Raw genomic sequence first — 9,114 nt, forward strand, 5'->3', positions numbered from 1 at the left:
AAGAGGGATCAAAAAATAGTTATAAATAAATACTTTAACATAAGGATGAACCAAAAGAATTAAAAAAATCATTACCAAGAGAAGGAATTATTGAAACTAAAATAGAAAGCCCTAAAGCACCTTCACAAACAGAAAAAACCAAAAAAATAACGGGAAAAAATAACCATAATCAAACTCAATAAGAAAAACAATAATTTATATAAATAAAGAAAGAACAATATATTCTAATCTCAAAAGAACCATTAATAAATGCTTACGTTTAGAAGAAAAAACATAAACACCAGCAAAATAAACCAATAAAGAAGTAAGGACAGAGAATATAAACATTAGTATTAATAGTTTAAAAAAAACGCCGGTCTTGTAAACCGGAAATATGTCCAGCCCCCGTTTTTAAAACTTCAGAGGTGGAAAAGCTTCCATCATCGGTCCCCAAAACCGATATTTTAAATAAACTAACCCCTGAAATGATCAAAATAATAATTATATCACTATCAAACATAATGAATATTAATTTTATTAAATTAAGACACCCGATATCAATAATGCTTTTCATTATCCTACAAACTTTTTTAGTTGGACTCATAACAGCAACAATAATGAAAAGATATTGATTATCATATATTTTATTTTTAACGTTTCTTGGTGGTATATTAGTTCTATTTATTTATATTACAAGATTTGCATCAAACGAAATATTTCAACCTAAATCAATTACCATAATCATTACCTTAACAATATAGGTATTTATTATATCAACATTAATTATCTTAGATATAACAATATTTATAGACTTTTTCAAGAATACTGAAACTATAAATCTTGATAATTGAATCAATTATCAAGAAATAACAATATCTTTAGAAAAATTATATAACAGACCAACATTCATTATTGCAATATTAATAATAATTTATTTCTTTTTAGCACTATTAGCAGTTGTTAAAATCATTAATATTAACCAGGGGCCTATTCGTAAAATCAGATACTTTACTAATGAATAAACCCATACGATTAAGACATCCTTTAATTAAAATCATTAATAACTCTTTAGTTGATTTACCTGCACCAACAAATATTTCATTTTGATGAAATTTTTGTTCCCTACTAGGGTTATGTTTGGTAATTCAAATCGTAACTGGACTATTTTTAGCTATACATTGTACATCAAATATTGAAATAGCATTTAGTAGTGTAGTACACATCTGCCGAGACGTAAATAATGGTTGAATTATTCGAACATGCAAATGGAGCTTCAGTATTTTTTATTTGTATTTATTTGGATGTAGGATGAGGAATTTACTATGGATCTTACATATACATACACACCTGAATAATTGGTATAGTAATTCTATTCTTAGTTACAGCAACTGCATTTATATGATACGTTTTACCTTGAGGTCAAATATCATTTTGAGGTGCGACAGTAATTACTAATTTATCATCAGCAATCCCATATTTAGGAACAGATTTAGTTCAATGAGTGTGGGGGGGATTTGCTGTTGATAACGCAACATTAAATCGATTTTCTACATTCCATTTTGTACTACCATTTATTATTGGCACAATGGCAGCAATTCATTTATTCATTCTCCACCAAACAGGGTCTAATAACCATTCAGGTCTAAATGGAGATATCGAAAAAATTCCAATTCACCCATACTTTACTTTCAAGGATTCTATTACATTTGTATTAATAACATCATTATTAATTATACTGTGCTAGATTAATCCTTACCTCCTAGGAGATCCAGATAATTTCGTACCTGCTAACCCGTTAGTAACCCCAGTCCATATTCAACCAGAATGATATTTCTTATATGCATATGCAATTCTACGATCAATTCCTAATAAGCTAGGACGTGTTATTGCATTATTCTTATCAATTAGAATCTTAATAATTTTACCATTTTATAATAAAACACCATTATAAGGTATTCAATTCTATCCTATTAATCAGATTTTATTCTGAATTATAGTAGTTGTTGTATGCTTATTAACATGAGTTGGTAAACGACCTGTTGAAGAACCTTATATTATAACAGGACAAATCTTAACAATCATCTACTTTACATACTTCTTAATTAATGTCCATGTTGCAACCACATGAGACAACTAAAGGAATAATAAGTTAATTAGCTTAGGAAAAGCATATGTTTTGAAAACATAAAACTAGATGTTTAACTCTTCTATTAACTTTTCTTAAAAAATTTCATTACATAAATGAGATAAATAAAATCTTTAAACCAACAAAGAAAATAAAAAAATTCAAAGATAAAGGTAAAAAACTTTTTCAAGCTAAGAATATTAACTTATCATAACGAAAACGTGGCAATGTACCCCGGACTCAACTAAAGCCAAAGGATATAAAAGCAAGCTTAATAAAAATTATAAAAGAATAAAAATCACCACCTAAAAAAATTAAATCTAATAATATTCTTATAAAAACGATTCTAGTATACTCAGCCAAAAAAATTAAAGTAAATTCTCCCGCACCATATTCAATATTAAACCCTGAAACTAACTCAGATTCACCCTCGGCAAAGTCAAAAGGAGTACAGTTAGTTTTAGCTAAACAAGAAGCAAAACAAGCTAAAGCTAAAGGAAAAGAAATAATAATAAATCAACAATAAAACTGATAATTTATAAAATCAGACATGTTAAAACTACCAATTAAAATAATTAAAGACAGTAAAATTATAGCCAAACTAACTTCATATGAAATTGTTTGAGCAACAGAATGAGGAGAACCTAATAAAGAATAATATGAATTAGAAGACCAACCAGCAATTATAACGGTATAAACACCTAATCTAGTACAACATAAAAAAACAAAAATCCATAAGAAAAAGAACATACATAAGTTAAGTAAGGGAAAATTACTCAAACAGCCAAAGAAATTATTAAATTAAAAACAGGAGAAAAATAATAAAGTAAATAATTAGATATAATAGGAATTGGCTGCTCCTTACAAACTAACTTAATAGCATCACTAAAGGGTTGCGGAACCCCTACAAATCCTACTTTATTTGGACCTTTTCGAATTTGGATATAACCTAAAACCTTACGCTCTAATAAAGTTAAAAAAGCAACACTAATTAAAACACAAGTAACTAATAAAAGAAAATTCAAAATAAACATAAATAAATCATAAAGTATCAGTACTATTTGTAGAAAAAATCTACATAAATGAATTTTAAATTCAACACATTAATCTGTCAAAATAGTAATCTAGTTAATATTAATCAATATAATAAAAAATATTTCAACCATATGGTCCTTTCGTACTAATATGGATTAATAATCTTAGGATAGACGCCGGTCTGAACTCAGATCATGTAAGAATTGAAATGTCGAACAAACCTAATCACTGGACTCCTGCACACAAAATTTTTCTTAATCCAACATCGAGGTCGCGATCTGCTTTGTCGATATGAGCTCTCAAAAACAATTACGCTGTTATCCCTAAGGTAACTTAATCTTATGATCATAAATTATGGATCAAAACAACAAACATAAATAAATGATATAATAACGAAGAGTTTATTTATTCTTCATGTCACCCCAAGAAAACATCATCATTAAATATAGAAAGACAAACAAAAAACTATATAAAAGTAAAATGCTAGGCTCTATAGGGTCTTCTCGGCCTAAAGAAGAATTTAAGCCTTTTGACTCAAAAGTTAAATTCAAAAATTTATCAAGAGACAGTTGATTTCTTGTCAAGCCATTCATTCCAGCCACTAATTAAGAGACTAATGATTATGCTACCTTTGCATGGTCAAAATACCGCAGCTCTTCAAAAATCTGCTCAGTGAGCAGGCCAGACCTCAAAGTATTTTCAAGAGGACATGTTTTTGATAAACAGGCGGAAATCAATTTTGCCTAGTTCCTTATAATAAATTCACAAGGTAAAAATTATATACAAGTAAATATACTAATTCTATCATTATTACAAAAATTAAATTAATAATCTTAATAAAAAACCTAAAACATTTATAAAATCAAAATAAAAAATAATGAACTAAAACATAATCTTAAAGATAGCTGGTTTAAAGCTTACTATTAAATTTCATAAAACAAATTGTAGGCTATTAACTTCAAAGCTTATCCCTTAAAGAATAAATAAGTTAATATTTATATTTAAAAAATTAAATAAAAACAATTAACTTCAAAAAATTGAATTTTTTCTTAAGAAACTAGATATCTTAGGAAACGATTAACATCTCATTTCTATAAATAATTTAATAACAATTATGGTACATTAACTATAAATTATTTATAAATCAATCCAAATCAAGACAAGTAAAATAAATACCAACATTTTGGTAAACCCTGATACAAAAGGTACAATAAATAAAATCTACTTTTAAAAATTTTAAATAATCTTTCATAAAACACTTACATTACCAATAAACTACAATTTAAAAAATCAATTCTACAAAATATACTAAGACAAAATTCAACAAAATTATTTATATTAAATAATTAAATAAACAAAAAATAAATATAATAAAATAAATAATCAAGAAATCCTGATTTGGACAGAAAAATTTTCAGTGTAAGTGAAACACTTTACTAATAAGTTATGTCTTGAAACTCTTCCTAGATACACTTTCCAGTACATCTACTATGTTACAACTTATCTCATCTAAATTGAAGCTACCTTAAAATAATAAAATAGAATAGTCAATAATGAGAGCGACAGGTGATGTGTACACACCTCAGAGCCAATATCAGTTAAATTAAATAAATTAAATTACCATCAAATCCACCTTCATTAACAGTATTTCACCATCAAATCCGTTATAAACAAATATCTATTGTAAGCCACCTCCTCTTTACTATAAGCTGCACCTTGACCTGAAATATTTTATAATTATAAATCTTGAGCATTATAACTTAAAAAGATTCTCTGATAACGGAGATATACAAACAAATAAATTAAGTAGAGTAAATCGTGTATTATCAATCATGGGGTAGGTTCCTCTGAATGGAATGAGATACCGCCAAATTCTTTGGGTTTAAAGACCTTAACTAATAGTAGCCTGGGAAATATAATTAACATTTAAAATAATAGGGTATCTAATCCTAGTTTATTATTTAAATTTCACAGATTCATGAAAAGAGCTACAAATAAATTTGAACATTTCACCTTACAAATTTATATTTTAACCCTAAAAATATAAACAACTGTTTTAACCAATAATATTCACTTGTATCAATCGTATAACCGCGGCTGCTGACACGAATTATGCCAATACTAAATCAATTGCTAAATCCAAAATCACTTGATAATTAAATCAAATTACTGCAGAAAGAACATTTAGTCTAACAAAACTTGCATATAATACAAAGAACAAGTGAATAAACAAGCAAGAATAAAACTTTTGAAAACAAATGCCCACTTGTACGTCAGATAAATCGCTCAGTTCCCGCATTACGAGAACGAATACACTGTTTTCCACGTCCTACCGCTCCCCCCTCCCACCGACACACTTAAATACCCTCCATTGTTAGTGCTACCACCTGCCGTCTGTGAGTGAATACTGCAAGTTAACATTCAACAAAGACGGCGACCACATTAATGTGATTGGATCTTGTGCACGGTGCGCGGATCACAGTGAAACGTGTTTCAAAGGGTGCTTTTCATTGTGGCAGATATTAAGGTAAGTTCCATTCAAGCAAAGACCGTGGAGAAAAATGACTGCATGGTCGCTTCTGTGTCAGGTGTTACCTGCCTAGTTTCATATGTATGTTAAATACGTAGCAGACTGAAGAGTATTCTCAGTTTCTGCCCTAAAAGACTGTTCTTGAAGTTTTCTAAGCAGATGTACGGCGTCTTAATTCGTTTCTCTGTCAGTTAAGAACTTTTACCACTTCTGTTAATGTATCTCTGCAGTCGAACAGTCCAGTGAGACGAGAATGAATTTTCACTCTGCTGCAGGGTGTGCACTGATATGAAACATCATTACGGATTAGAACTGTGTTGCACTGTTAATCGAACCAAGAACCCTTGTCTTTGCTCTACCGATTTAGCTACCCAGGCACGAATCGTAGCCTGCCTTCACAGTCTTTGTTCCATCAGTACCTCTTTCCTACATTTCAAACATCACGTAAGTCCTCATGCATACCTAGCGGAACTAGCTCTCCTGGAAGAAAGGAGTTCCGGAAAAATAACACAGCCACAGTCTAGGGGATTGTTTCCAGTATGAAATTTTACTCTGCAGTGGCGTATCTACTGACTGGATACTTCCTGGCAGGTTAAAACTGTGTGCCAGACCGGAACTCGTACCTACAATCTTTTGCCGGGCAGTTATCCGTGGAAGATGAAGGTTCCGGGTTCGAGTCTCTTTTCGACGCAAACTTTTGATTTTCCGGGAACTTTCAACTGACTTGTGAGGGTGGTGCCCCAATGACGTAGCTAGGCGGCTGGGCAACCGGTGTGGAGTTTCAAGTTCTCACCCCCTTCCCCCTCAATCGCCATCAACCTCACAAAAATATAAATTTATTGGGCCGAGGGGAACAATTTTGGGATGTGAGTGGCTAAGTAAGCAAAGTATGATGTTAACTATTTTGTATACCGTTTTTATTAATATAAACAAATTAGTAAATCGTATTTCTGTAAATAATAAAAAACCAGAGATCTTCTTAGTAACTTAAATATTTAACTTAGAATCTCTTCCTTCTAACTTTCTCTGCTGAAAATTTGAAACTGCGCTATGAAAATCGATACCTTTAGCTACACTATTTTCGACAGTCAAAATTTCCAAAACAAAGAGATTCGTGCTTCACTCGTAATGGATCTAAGATAGTTCTTAATTAGGATTATTTTGGGTAACCTTAACTCACATGACGCTGCTGAAAAACAGAAAGCTAAGAAAAATCTTGACGTCACTATAAGATTGGAAACAGACAAAGAAAACTGATATTCAACCACGAGCTGTTAGAATCTTAAACATGTCTTACCAAGACACTCTTCTTTTGGTACTTTGGCAGCTTGCACGTAAAACTTAGGTGTGAAATTTCTGCTAAGATACTACCTTGAGAAATAATTGTCAACTAAACTTTTTACAATTGTGGTAAGTTCCGCTGACGAGGTTGTAATCAGATTGCTGGACTCTAAAACAGCAAGACGATCTGATATATGTTCCATGGATTTGCAACATTTATCTATTTCTTGTAGATACCTGTCGACACATTCTAACACTGACCTATGTTCCTGTTGCAAAGTCAGCGTCTCGTCTGCAGCCTTCTCTCCAAACATCATTTTCTTCTTCCTGGCATTTTTACTTTTTCCACAGGAATGCCGATCACATCACATATGTCATTCGCAAATCGAAATGTTTCATCATCTAAATAATTTTTCCTGTCTTTGGAAAACATCTACAGTCTAATCTTAATAATACACATTCCAAAACTGATTCTACAGATTTTTAAGTACTTTTGAGCATGGTTAATTGTTTCTAAAATAGCACTTAACTAATACAAAAACTAGAAATCGCACAACGCAGGCAACGAAGTTTCAGCAGCGCCCCTGGTTTCTATAGTTTCTAAAGAATCAGACAGCTCCTCACATTCAAGCTCAGACAAATATGTCACACATCCATCATCAACATCGTAACTGCAATGCAGTTCTGTAAGAATTTTCAAGTATTTTGCATCAAGGAAAAAGAAATCCCTTCTCTCCATCCTTATAGCTAAGAGATGAGAAAATGATAAAAAATATTTGTAAACAATTCCATTTACTTATGTAGAATGAATAAATATTTTATTTTGATCTTCTGCAGATTTTTAGCAGAAAATACTCACATCAGTGTCACACACAATATTTGAACAATACCTGCCAACACTCATGTTGGAGCAGACATACAACCATGTAAGTATAACATGAAACAATAACACCAACAACAGTAGTACTACATATCGATACCACCCCACAGTCGTCATAGCAACGGAATTCAAAGTTCCCTTGATAGCGGCCGTGCGGAAAGTTCCCTTGATAGCGGCCGTGCGGGATCCAGTGGACCCAATGAAGCATATCCGCTGAGCCACACTTCTGGCACCTCTATACCTTGAGCGCCCTCTGGCAGCGGAATATAGGATAGCAGGTGGCAGTGACATAGCTCACTCGCACTCGGAGCCACAGCACTACATAAAGATATGCAGACGCCTTCTACTTATGGCTGCATCACAATTGTTGTTGCTATTGAAATAAGTGGACTCTGTTCCTTGCCGCACTATCTGTAATGAGCCTTTATATGTTTGGAGAAATACAAGTTGTGTAAATCTTCTGTATGCTGTATTACTTGTTCACTAATCATTTCTGCTCCAGTCCAGTTTTCCTACACTGGCAGGTGCTGCTCCACTCTGAAACCCACCTCTCCTTACTGTTATGTACATTGTCATACACAGCATAAGTGACTCTGATTACAGTATTCTCAACATGTTGCCAATATAAGAAAATACATTACATCTGAAAGTTTCGAAGAGGCAAAAGATCTACTTTTGTGTCATTTTGATTCGACGCAAGTGCTTACCTATTTACGTTAAATAATTAAAAAATGTAACACTGTTCTAGAAAGAGCAAAGCATCCAAGCAATCGTTACTGCAGTACGTGATGTAACAAACATAGCAGCCATGACTTTGTCATAAACACATGCGGCGACTAGAGAACTTGACCTGAAGGGAAGTTATAAATTCATATACTTTTATTGGCTTATATATATACAGCTTCACATATTCCAGAAAGCACTCTTTTGAATCTACAAGATCCTAAACCGCATATCTCCTTCTTTCAAAACTTCAGATTTTTTTTAAGATCACAGTACTTTCGCTGATAAAGGATCGTGCTTCTTTATTTTACAGTCTCAAGTCTTTATTTACCACAGAAGAATAACAGCACAAAAACCTTCGCAGTGCAGCCAAATCAAAAACAAATTACTTACTTACAAGCTATTTATCCTTGCTCCCTGTGTAAATACAATATTCATGTAACTAAGATCAGTGACATCGTTCACAAATGCATTACCTCTCTATTTGCCCAGTCGCTCCCGTAAGAAACAGAACAAAACGACGGAAAAAGGTATTTCTACAACTCGTTCCACAGAGCCTAT

Source organism: Schistocerca americana, chromosome 7 (genome assembly GCF_021461395.2).
Source record: "Schistocerca americana isolate TAMUIC-IGC-003095 chromosome 7, iqSchAmer2.1, whole genome shotgun sequence".
NCBI lineage: Eukaryota > Metazoa > Arthropoda > Insecta > Orthoptera > Acrididae > Schistocerca > Schistocerca americana.